A 12,229-nucleotide genomic window follows, 5' to 3' on the forward strand; every position below is an offset into this window, starting at 1 on the left:
ACATCGGAAAATACTTTGAAATTGTTTCCAATGAGCAAAATATCATCTACGTATAGTACAAGAAATACCACCACGTTTCCGTCACTCTTCTTGTATACACAAGACTCATCCGGACACTGAATAAACCCATAAGACTGGATCACTTCATTAAATCGGATGTTCCAAGATCTTGAAGCTTGCTTTAGTCTATAAATAGACCGATTGAGCTTACATACGAGATGCTTTTTGCCCTTTGCAATGAATCCCTCTAGTTGCTTTATATGGATGTTTTCTTTAAGACTTCCATTAAGGAAAGCTGTCTTGACATCCATTTTCCAGATCTCATAATCCATATAAGTAGCAATAGATAAAAGAATCCGGATAGACTTAAGCATGACTACCGGTGAAAAGGTTTCTTCATAATCGATTCCCTCTTTTTGAGTATATCCTTTCGCAACAAGCCTCACTTTAAAGGTTTCCACCTTCCCGTCTACCCCTCTTTTCCTTTTGTAGACCCACTTACATCCAATGGCTTTTACACCATTTGGTGGTTCTACTAGCTCCCAAACTTTATTAGAATACATAGATTCTATTTCAGAGTTCATTGCACTTTGCCAAGATGCTGCATCTTTATCTTGGAGTGCTTCGTCATATGTTGAGGGATCAGGTTCATGTTCACGAGGGATCAAGTCCAAAGACTCTTCTAAAAACATGAATCTATTAGGTTGCCTAACAACCCTCCCACTACGACGAGACACTACCTGTAATTGTGTATCATTTGTGACACGTGTTGCAGTTTCTTGTGGTATCTCATCTTGTACTGTTGGTACTAGATTAGACGTGCCCTCCTTAATTTTTTTAAGAACAATTTTACTCATGGGCTTGTGGTTCATTACATAGTCCTCTTCTAAAAATCAGGCATTGGTGCTAACAATGACCTTATGATCTTTAGGACTATAAAACAAACCACCTTTCGTTCCTTTAGGGTATCCCACAAATAAGCGGACTTCTGTACGTGATTCCAACTTATCAGCGTCTCCCTTCAGCACATGTGCTGGACTTCATCAAATCCGAACATGTCTTAGACTAGGCTTATGCCCATTCCATCATTTCCAGAGCATATCCCCAAAATAAATTTGGTAATTCTGAATAACTCATCATCGATCTAACCATTTCCATAAGAATCCTATTCCTTTGTTCCGCCACATCATTCTGTTGGGATGTACCAAGTGCAAATAATTGGGATTGAATCCTAGCCTCTGATAAATAATTCCTAAACTCCCCTGAGAGGTACTCGCCACAATGATCAGATCATAGTGTCTTGATGCTTTTACCATGACGCTTTTCCACATCAGCCTTGTACTCTTTGAACTTATCAAAGCACTTAGACTTGCATTGCATCAAGTAAATGTACCCATATCTCGAATAGTAGTCTATAAAAGAGACAAAATATTTGAAACCACCTCTCACCTGGATAGTCATAGGTCCACACAAATCAGAATGAACCAATTCCAACACCTCTTTTGCTCTATACCCCTTTGCCTTAAAAGGTCTCTTGGTCATTTTCCCTTCCAAGCAAGACTCGCAGGTTGGAAAGTTTTCCACCACTAATGAACCCAAAAGTCCATCAGCTATTAGCCTTTGAATCCTACTTAAGTTAATATGACCAAGCCTTAGATGCCAAAGATATGTTTGGTTCATTTCCGAAGGTTGCTTTCTCTTATTAGAATTAGAAGATGTGTTATTAATTTCTGTTTGTTGCATCGTGGGAGTTATTGGATTTAGAGTATACAAATTTCCAACCATCATACCAGAACAGATAACTACCCTATTTTTCTTGACAACCACTTTGTCATCAAAAGAAACAGAATATCCATCCATAAACAGTTTAGAAACTGAAATTAAATTCTTTCTAAAACTTGGTACATAAAGATAATTTCTCAATATCAAAGTTTTATTCCTATCAAAAGATAAGTAAACATCTCCCACTGCAACAACCACCACTTTCGTAGCATTGCCCATGTAGACGGTTATCTCTCCTTTATATAATCGTCGGGTTTCCTGAAACCCCTGCAATTAATTACAGACATGATCAGTGGCTCCCGTATCTACACACCAGGTACCAGTAGATAATACCGCTAAACATGTTTCAACTACTAGAGAATAAGATATACCTTTATTGTTCTCCTTCCTATGAGGATAGTCCGCCTTCCAATGTCAGACTGCTTGCATGTGAAGCACTTGCCCTTCGGCTTCTTCACTCCTGCTTTCGGCCCAGTCCCTAGAGATCGATTCACTTTCTTTGCTGAACCAACTTGTTTCTTCTTCTTATTCTTGCCTTTCGACTTAGAAGTAGAACCATTTTCAACAAAATGAATTTGAGAACTTTGAGGAAATAGCCCTTTTGCTGCTTGAAGTTCTGTCAGAAGTTCCGCCAACAAATATGTCCTTTTGTTCATATTGTAGTTCAGGCGAAAATGCTCAAAACTTTTGGGTAGCGTTTGGAGAATAATATCAACCTGGGTTTCCCCATCGATTTTAGCTCCAAGGATTTGTATCTCGTTCAAGTAAGCTATCATTTCGAGGATATGATCCCTTACGGGTGTCCCCTCAGACATGGTGGTTGTCATTAAGTTTCTCATAGCCTCTTGCCTAGTAGTCCGATTCTGGTGTATGAAGAGTTCATTAAGATTGTACATCATGTCATAGGCAGTAGGCATGGCCTGATGCTGATGTTGTAGCACATTTGACATAGAAGCCAAAATGTAACACTGCGCCATCTCATCTGCCTTGACCCATTTTCTATGACGCTCAATCTCCTCTTCACTAAAATCGTTATTAGGCACATTAGGGCAGACCTCTAGAAGTACAAACTTATAGCCTTCAGCAGTTAGGACAATGTCCAGGTTTCGTTTCCAATCAATGTAATTGGAACCAATAAGTTTGTTCTCTTTTAATATAACAGCAAGTGGATTGAAGGTCATCCTAAGAATCACAAAATAATTTTTGGTCAAAAATTAAGAATTTAAAATAATATTGATTCCTCAAACAATATCATTTAAACTCATCAACACCTCAAAACACCGTGAATTTTGTATGTCACGATAGTGTGGACGTATACAAATTCAAACATTTGTATAAGGAGATTTTACCCATTAATTTTATTATCTTGTCATGCTAACTTAATGACAAATAAAATTAATAGTTGGTTTTCTTCGGTCACACAAATAATAGCAGTGACTCCGATGGGGAGGATACTATTAAATGCGCCTACGTGTATACCATTACTTGATACTTAGTTCATTAAATAGGATTGTGCCCCTTCAAATGGAGAAGATCACACAAGCCTAAATAATTTCCTATAATCATCTGATCCTGTTCGAAAGTTGAATCAACGGGCGCTGGGCACGTGGCGCTTTCCGGTTGCTGACGTGGGTCTTCGAATGCTGGTGCGAACTTCCAGCGATCCTGCAAAGAAGTCGGGCCGGGAAGGGTTCCCGGCGGCGACCCTCCGACGCTCAAGTCAGGCAAGCTAACAGTGAAGAAGTGGCTGCCCAAAATTATAGAACGCGTACCTCCGACGAAGTATAAGGCTCCTTATATAGACCGGTGAAAGAACTCACGCACACCTACCGAGGCACATACGTGTCCTCAGCCCAAACCTCGGTATGTGTTTGTCAGAAAGCTTACCTGACACCATACTGCTACAGTCCAGACACGTCTTCGATGGGACAGCAGAACACTTTGCCACCAGATTTGGAGTATGGCCTAGTCATAGGACTTGACAGCTGTCATAAGATGTTCCTTGTCCTTCTCTCCCTACTCCATGCCGGGGCGTCCGGCCGGCCGGCACTCATCTTCCGTCCGGCCGGTCGGCATTCATCTCCCGTCCGGCCAGCCGGCAATCATCTCACGTCTGGCCCTCCATATGCATCGGTATGCTGGGGAGATCCTCGGTAAGGTGCTATGTGGGGACTGCTAGCAGTATGTTACCTTATGTCTACGGCCAAGTATGACTTCCGCTCGGCGCTTCATTACTGTTCAATCGAGCGCCGGAACCCCGACTCCTGTCGGGGCGCCTTTTGCCATCGGTTATTCACCGGTCGACCGGCCGGGAGGTCGGCCCATCCTTCTCGGGTCGGCCACCTGGCCCTTTGACTTCCACGTGGAGTTGACCCTTCAAAATGGGGGTCCCCTGTTCTAACCGCCGGATCACTTGCCTCCCCCTCAAGTCTAGTCGAAGGAGGCGAAGTCCGACTGGCTGGACTGCCGATCTGACTGAGTAACGACCGCTACATTAGTCCGCTCGGCCAGGCTTAGGGATGCTCATCCGTTCGACGGTGTCTTGCCCGTGCCTTGCATTCCCTTGGATTCCATGCCGAATCCTTTCCCCTACTGCCAATCACGTGCGCTGCGCGCGGTAAGGGGCGCTCATTAAATGTGACCTGTATCCTGCTGACACGTGGCGATCTCGCTTTTGTCAGCGTATGGCGGTGGCGTTACCTCCGATGGGACAGCCACCGTTTGAAATGAACGGCTGGATGATGGCCTCGTTCTTCACGACCTGAATCAGACGGTGGAAGCTGTTTGCGGCCGACGTTATAAAGCTCGCGACTTCTCTTCTTCGCCGCATTTCTGCTTCATCGATCCCCGATGCCCCGCTGCTCCTTTCTCCTCCGGCGACCTCGAGGCCCCTTGCGACCATCCTTTTGCTCGTAAGCCTTTCTTTTCCTCGCTTCCTCCCTCCTTTTCTTCCTGTTAGTTGTCTCTATCATTCTGACCCCTTCTTTCCTTGCTTTATTTCCTTTTCCTTTCATTCCGCGTTCGTTCCTTGCCTTATACCATGACTAGTACCTCACAGCCGACCGCCGGCGCTCCCGGTCTTTGGTACACGGCTATGGAGAGCCGGTTTGACGAGGAGGACGCGCTGCGCCTCGCTCGGACCTATGAAATCCCTGCCGACCACCACATAGTATTAGCCACTCCCGCCGACCGGCCTCATGAACCGCCGCCCGGCACCGTTCTTTTCTTCCGAGACCAATTTTTGGCCGGGCTACGCTTTCCACCCCATAAGTTTTTCTTGCAAGTTTGCAACTACTTTCGCATCCCGCTCGGCCAGCTAGTCCCGAATTCAATCAGACTGCTGAGCGGAGTGGTAGTTCTGTTTAAACTGAACAACATCCCGTTGGACCCCCAAGTGTTCCACTACTTCTACTACCCTAAGCAAGCCGAGTGGGGTACTTTCGTTTTCCAATATAGGATAGGTTTTGTCCTTTTTGATAATATGCACTCCAACAAAACATTCTTCTCCAAAGGCCTAAAATAGTGTCACATTTTCCGCGTTCACTAGTATCTTAAACATTATGCAATGACATTTGAACTTTTGGTTGTAACTTTCCATCACAAAAGGCAAAGCATAGAAGATATACGTCTGTCTTCTATCCCAGCCGATCTGCCTTGCAGCATGAGTAAGTTCTCTTATCTTCCCGTTTCTTTTGTTCTAACTAATTTATTCTTTGTTTCTGCAGCCGAAGTTATGTGGCGCGGAAAGGCTACCGAGCGGCTGAAACTGTGAGCCGCTGAGATCGAGGCGACCAAGAATAAAGAGGTCGTCGAGCGGAGCTTGGACTCAGCTGGTCCGGCCAACGGAGACGGTGAGGGGACTCAGAGTGTCCCCGAAGCCTTAGACGCTTCTGCCTCTCTCGGCGAGGCTGCGGGCGATATAGAGCCTTCTACTTAAGTCGAGGTAGAGGGCCGTTCGGCCGACGAAGTTCCCCTGGCAGCTCGGAAATGCAGACAGCCAGAGCCAGCCTCTCCACCAACTCCATCTGATGAACCGCCGTCCGAGCGAGGTGATGAAGCTCCAGTGCTGTCCGGGACGGTCTCTATAGAGAGTACCCCCACGTCGCGCGGCTCTCCAAGGGCTACCTCTGAGGTGCCGCCCGCCAGTCCTCTACGAACCATGCGTTGCCTTAGGCGATTGGGCGATCTTCCTTCCTCAAGTGGTGAGCCGTCCGATAAAGCAGCTGCGCCCCAGGGTGATTCGAGCGGCCCGAGATTGATTAAAACTATCCTACGCCTTCCGTCGGAGGAATATATGGCGGCTGCTGATCGGCCAGTGGTCCCCGAGCAGCAGATCACCCTCACGGGTCCTCTTGCCAAAGCCTGGGAGGATGCTCGGCTCCGAATTACAATGATGACCCCCGGTCAGCTAGGCGACAGCAATCTACAACAGGCGACCGGGGTATGTTCTTTTGCCTTGTTAGTTATTTGGATTTAGTTTCTAACTTGCTCCTGTCCGTTTGCAGAATTGGGTGGAGCAGATTGCTATCAGCAATCACCTAGCCGAACTGGAAGATGAGCTGAAAAAGCTCAAAGCCGCGGGAGAAAGAAGACAGTTAACAACCGCTCTGGAGAAGGCAAAAAAATTGCTGGAAGCCGAACGGGGTAAGTCTTCCGGCTTGTCGAGCGAAGTAGCTCGACTCGAGGCTTTGGTCAAGCAGCGGGACAAAGAGATAAAGACTGCGACCACCCGGAAGCGCCAAGCCATCGACGACATGGATATGATGAAGGTAGAGAACCGGGGGCTAGAGCAGAGAGTGAAGGAATTAGACACCTTGCTCAAGACTGAACGGGAGAGCCGTTCGGCCGACGAGGCTAAAGCGGAAGGGGCTCGGAAAGATCTTCAAGCTGCCCTCGATGCTTCTAAAGCTACTTTTAAAGAATATCAAGACGGGGAGCCTGGTCGGTCGGCGGAGGTGCGTAAAGCATTCGTCCGCTCGGATGAATTTGGCGAAAGGTTTAGCGACAAGCTATCCTTAACTTTTGAAGAGGCGATCAAAGTCGCAGTGGAATATCTGAAGACCAAAGGCCACATACCTACCGAGCTGTTCGTACCCCCCCCCCCCCCCCGAAGATTTGGCAGCCCTGATGGGCTCCATCCCCGACTCTCTCTTTAACTTTGATGATAGTGAATGAGGGGTTTATGTAATTCCTCTAAGTGTGCAATCTTTTGTATGTCTGCCGTTCAGGGCGAATATTATAAATTTTGTCTGTCCGCCGCTCGACATAAGTGGATTGTCTCCTTTTGTTATTTGTTCGTTTTACCAGCGTCCCATCTTTACTTTCGTCTCGGTCGCAGTTTTCTCGCATCCCAAGTACATTTTATAAAGGAGCCGCTCGGCCCCACACTTTCCTTATTCTTGCCTCATCGACAGGCCCGATCAGAGGTCGGCCTTTACAACCGAGCAGGACCTTGCAGAAAGTTATCCATCCGAAGGATTTATAGCCTCCGGTTACTCGCCTTTTAACGTAAATCTTTACCATCTAAGCTAGACGATCTGCCGATCGGCAGATTTATAGACGCCGACGCGTCTCTCGATTTTTAACGTCGGAGCTCGACGGTCTTCCGCTCGGCGGGTTTATAGACGCCGGCTCGTCTCTTGATTTTTAACGTCGGAGCTCGACGGTCTTCCGCTCGGCGGGTTTATAGACACAGGCTCGTCTCTCGATTTTTAACGTCGGAGCTCGACGGTCTTCCGCTCGGCGGGTTTATAGACGCCGGCTCGTCTCTCGATTTTTAACGTTGGCGCTCGACGATCTTCCGCTCGGCGGGTTTATAGACGTCGGCTCGTCTCTCGATTTTTAACGTCGGCGCTCGACGGTCTTCCGCTCGGCGGGTTTATAGATGCCGACTCGTCTCTCGATATTTAACGTCGGAGCTCGACGGTCTTCCGCTCGGCGGGTTTATAGACGCCGGCTCGTCTCTCGATTTTTAACGTCGGCGCTCGACGATTTTTAAGGCTAACTTGACACATCCGTTCGGCGAAGCTATTTGCCATCCTTCAATTATTTTGACTTCCTGCATTACAGGTACATGGGCAACCAAAATGTATACGAAATTACATCAGCGCACCTCTTACCCAGCTCGGTACGGCTGAAGATGATTCGCGCTCCACGGCCGATCCAGCTGCCGCCCGTCTTCGTCTTCCAAATAATAAGCGCCCGAGCGGAGCCTTTCGATGATTCTGAAGGGGCCCGCCCAAGGAGCTTCTAGCTTGCCGACGTCGCCGACCGACTTCACTTTCTTCCAGACAAGGTCGCCGACCTGGAAAGACCTGGGGATGACACGCCGGTTGTAGTTTTGCTTCATCCGTTGCCGGTACGCCATCAGTCGGACGGACGCCTTGGCTCGCTCCTCGTCAACCAAATCTAGCTCCATGTTCCTCCACTCGGCGTTGCCATCATCATAATTCTGGATCCGGGTGGACTCGACGCCGACTTCAACAGGAATCACCGCTTCGCCGCCGTACACCAGATGGAAAGGCGTGACGCCTGTTCCTTCCTTTGGGGTCGTTCGGATGGCCCACAGAATGCCCGACACTTCATCCACCCAACTTCCTCCCAGATGGTTGAGCCGAGCGCGCAAAATGCGAAGAATTTCCCGATTGGCTACTTCGGCTTGACCATTGCTTTGGGGGTACGCCACAGACGTGAAGTGCTGTTCGATGCCATAGCTTTTGCACCAATCTTCGAGTAACTTTCCTGTAAATTGCCGACCATTTTCGGAAACAAGTCGGCGAGGGATACCGAACCGGCAGATGATATGTTGCCAGATAAATTTCTTGACCATCTGCTCGGTGATCTTGGCTAGCGGCTCGGCCTCCACCCACTTGGAAAAATAATCAACCGCCACCAATAGAAATTTTTGTTGTCTGGTCACCATAGGAAACGGACTCACAATATCCATTCCCCATTGGTCGAACGGACAAGACACAGTAGCTTCCTTCATTTCTTCCGCTGGTCGGTGAGAGAAATTGTGATACTTTTGGCAAGAAAGGCACGTCGCAACGGCTCGAGCGGCGTCTGCTTGTAAAGTTGGCCAAAAGTATCCGGCCAGCAGGATCTTCTTAGCCAGCGATCGTCCGCCAGGATGTCCTCCACACGATCCTTGATGCACTTCTTGGAGGATGTACACCGCGTCTTCCGAGCTTACGCATTTCAACAGCGGGCGAGAGAAAGCCTTCTTGTATAGTTGGTCTCCAATGAGCGTGAACCGACCGACTCTCCTCCTCAGTAGCTGGGCCTCATCCCGATCAGACGGTATAGCACCCGAGTAGAGAAACTCCATGATGGGTGTCCGCCAGTCGCTCGGGAACGAGAGGCCCTCCATTCGGTCGACATGCACCATCAATGATACTTGTTCAACCTGCTGCTGGATGACGACCGGCGTGATTGAGCTTGCGAGTTTGGCTAACTCATCGGCCGCATGGTTCTCCGCTCGGGGTATCTTTTGGATAATAACCTCTCTGAAGTCGGCATTGAGTTTCTCGAAGGCTTGAGCGTAAAGCTTGAGCCGAGCGTTGTTGATTTCAAAGGAGCTTGAGAGTTGTTGAGCGGCCAATTGGGAGTCTGAATGTAGCGTCACCCGTCCGGCTCCTACATGTCGGGCAGCCTGTAAGCCGACTATAAGGGCTTCATACTCTACTTCATTATTCGTAGCTCTATAATCAAGCCAGACGGATAGATGCATCTTTTCATCTTGGGGAGAAAGCAATAATATACCAATACCGCTCCCGAGCCGAGTGGCCGATCCGTCCACAAATATCTTCCACATGACTTCGGGTTCTGGCCTTTGTACTTCGGTGACAAAATCCGCCAAGGACTGCGCCTTTATCGCCGACCGAGGCTGGTATTGGATGTCGAATTCGCTCAACTCCGTCGTCCATTTAATGAGCTGTCCGGACGCTTCGGGATTCAACAGCACTCTTCTCAATGGGCTATTCGTCCGGACGATGATAGTATGAGCCAAGAAATAAGGGCAGGCGCCGAGTGGCGAGGACCAAAGCGAAACTTCTCGAGCCCGGTGTGGCGAGATTCAACATCTTTTAAAATATGGCTAAGAAAATACATGGCTCTTCTCCGCTCGGCCTTACTAATGTCGAGCCGACGTGTTCGATTGAAGATAAGTAGATACAAAGTGGCTCACCCGTAGTTAGCTAGGTTGAAGAGAATTCAAATATGTCTTCAGATCTTCGAACGCTCGATTCTTCGTCCCAGTGAAACTTGGTGGCCTTGCCAAGATTTTGAAAATGGGAGACTCCGATCGGCGGTCTTGAGATGAATCTAGACAATTCACCCAGTCAGAGCGCACTTCCTCAGATTTCTTGGAGGCGGCATATCTTGTAAGGCTTTCACCTTGCTGGGATTTGCTTCGATACCCCGCTCGGTCACTATGTAACCCAGGAAACTCCCTCCTTTTGCTCCGAACAGACATTTCAGGGGATTTAGTTTAACTCCATACCTTCTTAGCGCTCGGAAAGTCTCCTCCATGTCTTCCAAGAGATCGACCGCTCGGACAGACTTGATGAGAATGTCGTCCACATATACTTCCAGATTTCGCCAGATCTGCTCCTTGAACACTTTGTTCATCAAGCGTTGGTAAGTGGCTCCCGCGTTCTTCAACCTGAACGGCATCACATTATAGCAATAGGTACCGTCGGCTGTAACGAAGCTGACTTTTTCTTGATCTTCTCGGGCGAGCGGCACTTGATGATAACCTTGGTAAGCGTCGAGCATACATATCAGCTCGCAGCCGGCCGTCGAGTCCGCCAGTTGATCGATCCGGGGCAGGGGATAAAAATCCTTTGGGCACGCCTTGTTAAGGTCCCGGATATCGATGCACACTCTTCACTTATTGCCGAGCTTGGAGACAAGCACCACGTTCGCCAACCAGCTCGGGAATTGGACCTCGTGTATGTGGCCGACCTCCAGGAGTTTCTCTACCTCCTCTCTGATGATGACATTCTGTTCGGCACTGAAATCCCTCTTTCTCTGCTTCACCGGCCGAGCATCCGATCGGACATGGAGCTCATGCTACGCTATACTTGGTGAAATTCCGGGCAGCTCATGCGTCGCCCAGACGAAGACATCATGGTTTCTCTGGAGGCATTGGATTACTTCCTCCTTCTGGTTCACCTCCAGATCGGACGCGATGAATGTCTTGGCCTCCGATCGGGTCGGGTGAATTTGCACTTCCTCTTTTTCTTCATAAATCAAAGAGAATGGCTTTTCAGTGATAGCGTTCACCTCGATCCGGGGCATCTTCCGAGCGGCATTGGCTTCTGCTCGGACCATCTCGACGTAACATCGCCGAGCTGCCAGTTGATCCCCTCATACTTCTCCCACTTTGTCCTCGACGGGGAACTTGATCTTCTGGTGGAAGGTGGAAACGACAGCTCGGAATTCACTGAGAGCTGGTCGCCCCAATATGACGTTGTATGCTGACGGAGAATCCACCACGACGAAGTTTGTAGTACTCATCCTTCTGAGCGGCTCCTCTCCCAGCGATATGGCCAGCTGGATCTGTCTGACCGGCTGAACTTCATTGCCCGTAAACCCATATAGAGGGGTTGTCATGGGCAGCAGCTCGGCTCGATCGATTTGCAGTTGATCGAATGCCTTTTTGAATATGATATTGACCGAGCTTCCTGTGTCAATAAAAATGAGGTGAATAGTGTAATTGGCTATTACCGCTTTGATGAGAAGAGAGTCGTCGTGGGGGACTTCAACTCCTTCCAAGTCCCTGGGCCCGAAACTGATTTCGGGTCCACTTGCCCGTTCCTGGCTGCAGCCGACCGCATGGATCTGGAGTTGCCGGACGCTCGCCTTCCTTGCTCGGTTAGAGTCGCCTCCGGTCGGCCCTCCAGCAATAATGTTGATCTCGCCTCGGGAAGTATTACTCCTATTTTCTTCTTCCCGAGCGGACGGTCGGGGCCGTTCTCTAGACATCCGGAGATTCTCCCGCCTCGGAGAGCGATGCCGCTCGGGAGTCTGTTGTTGTCGCCTGTCAACTTGCGTCCGATCAGCTTCACGAGGCCTCTGTCTCCTGTCGGCTGATGGCGATCGACGACCGCCACTCCGGGGAATCGGATGAGCAATCAAGGGAAGACTTCAACAATCCCTTGTGTTGTGCGTATCCGTCCTGTGAAAGGAACAAAACATTGGGGTCCATTTCTTCTTTGACTTGGGCCGAGCGGCAGCTACCTCTTGCACGTGGGACCTAGCATGGGGGGAGCGGATTGCTTCGGCCCTCGGTCCTCTGGGTGGCTGATGAGTAGCGTGCGACTTCCGTTCGGCAGGAGGAGCCCGCTCGGCTGGAGTTTCTTTTTTCCGGGCAGCTTGGGCTTCCTCCACGTTGATGTATTCGTTGGCCCGGTGTAGCATGTGGTCGTAGTCTCGGGGCAGCTTC

Source organism: Zingiber officinale, chromosome 1B (assembly GCF_018446385.1).
Source record: "Zingiber officinale cultivar Zhangliang chromosome 1B, Zo_v1.1, whole genome shotgun sequence".
NCBI lineage: Eukaryota > Viridiplantae > Streptophyta > Magnoliopsida > Zingiberales > Zingiberaceae > Zingiber > Zingiber officinale.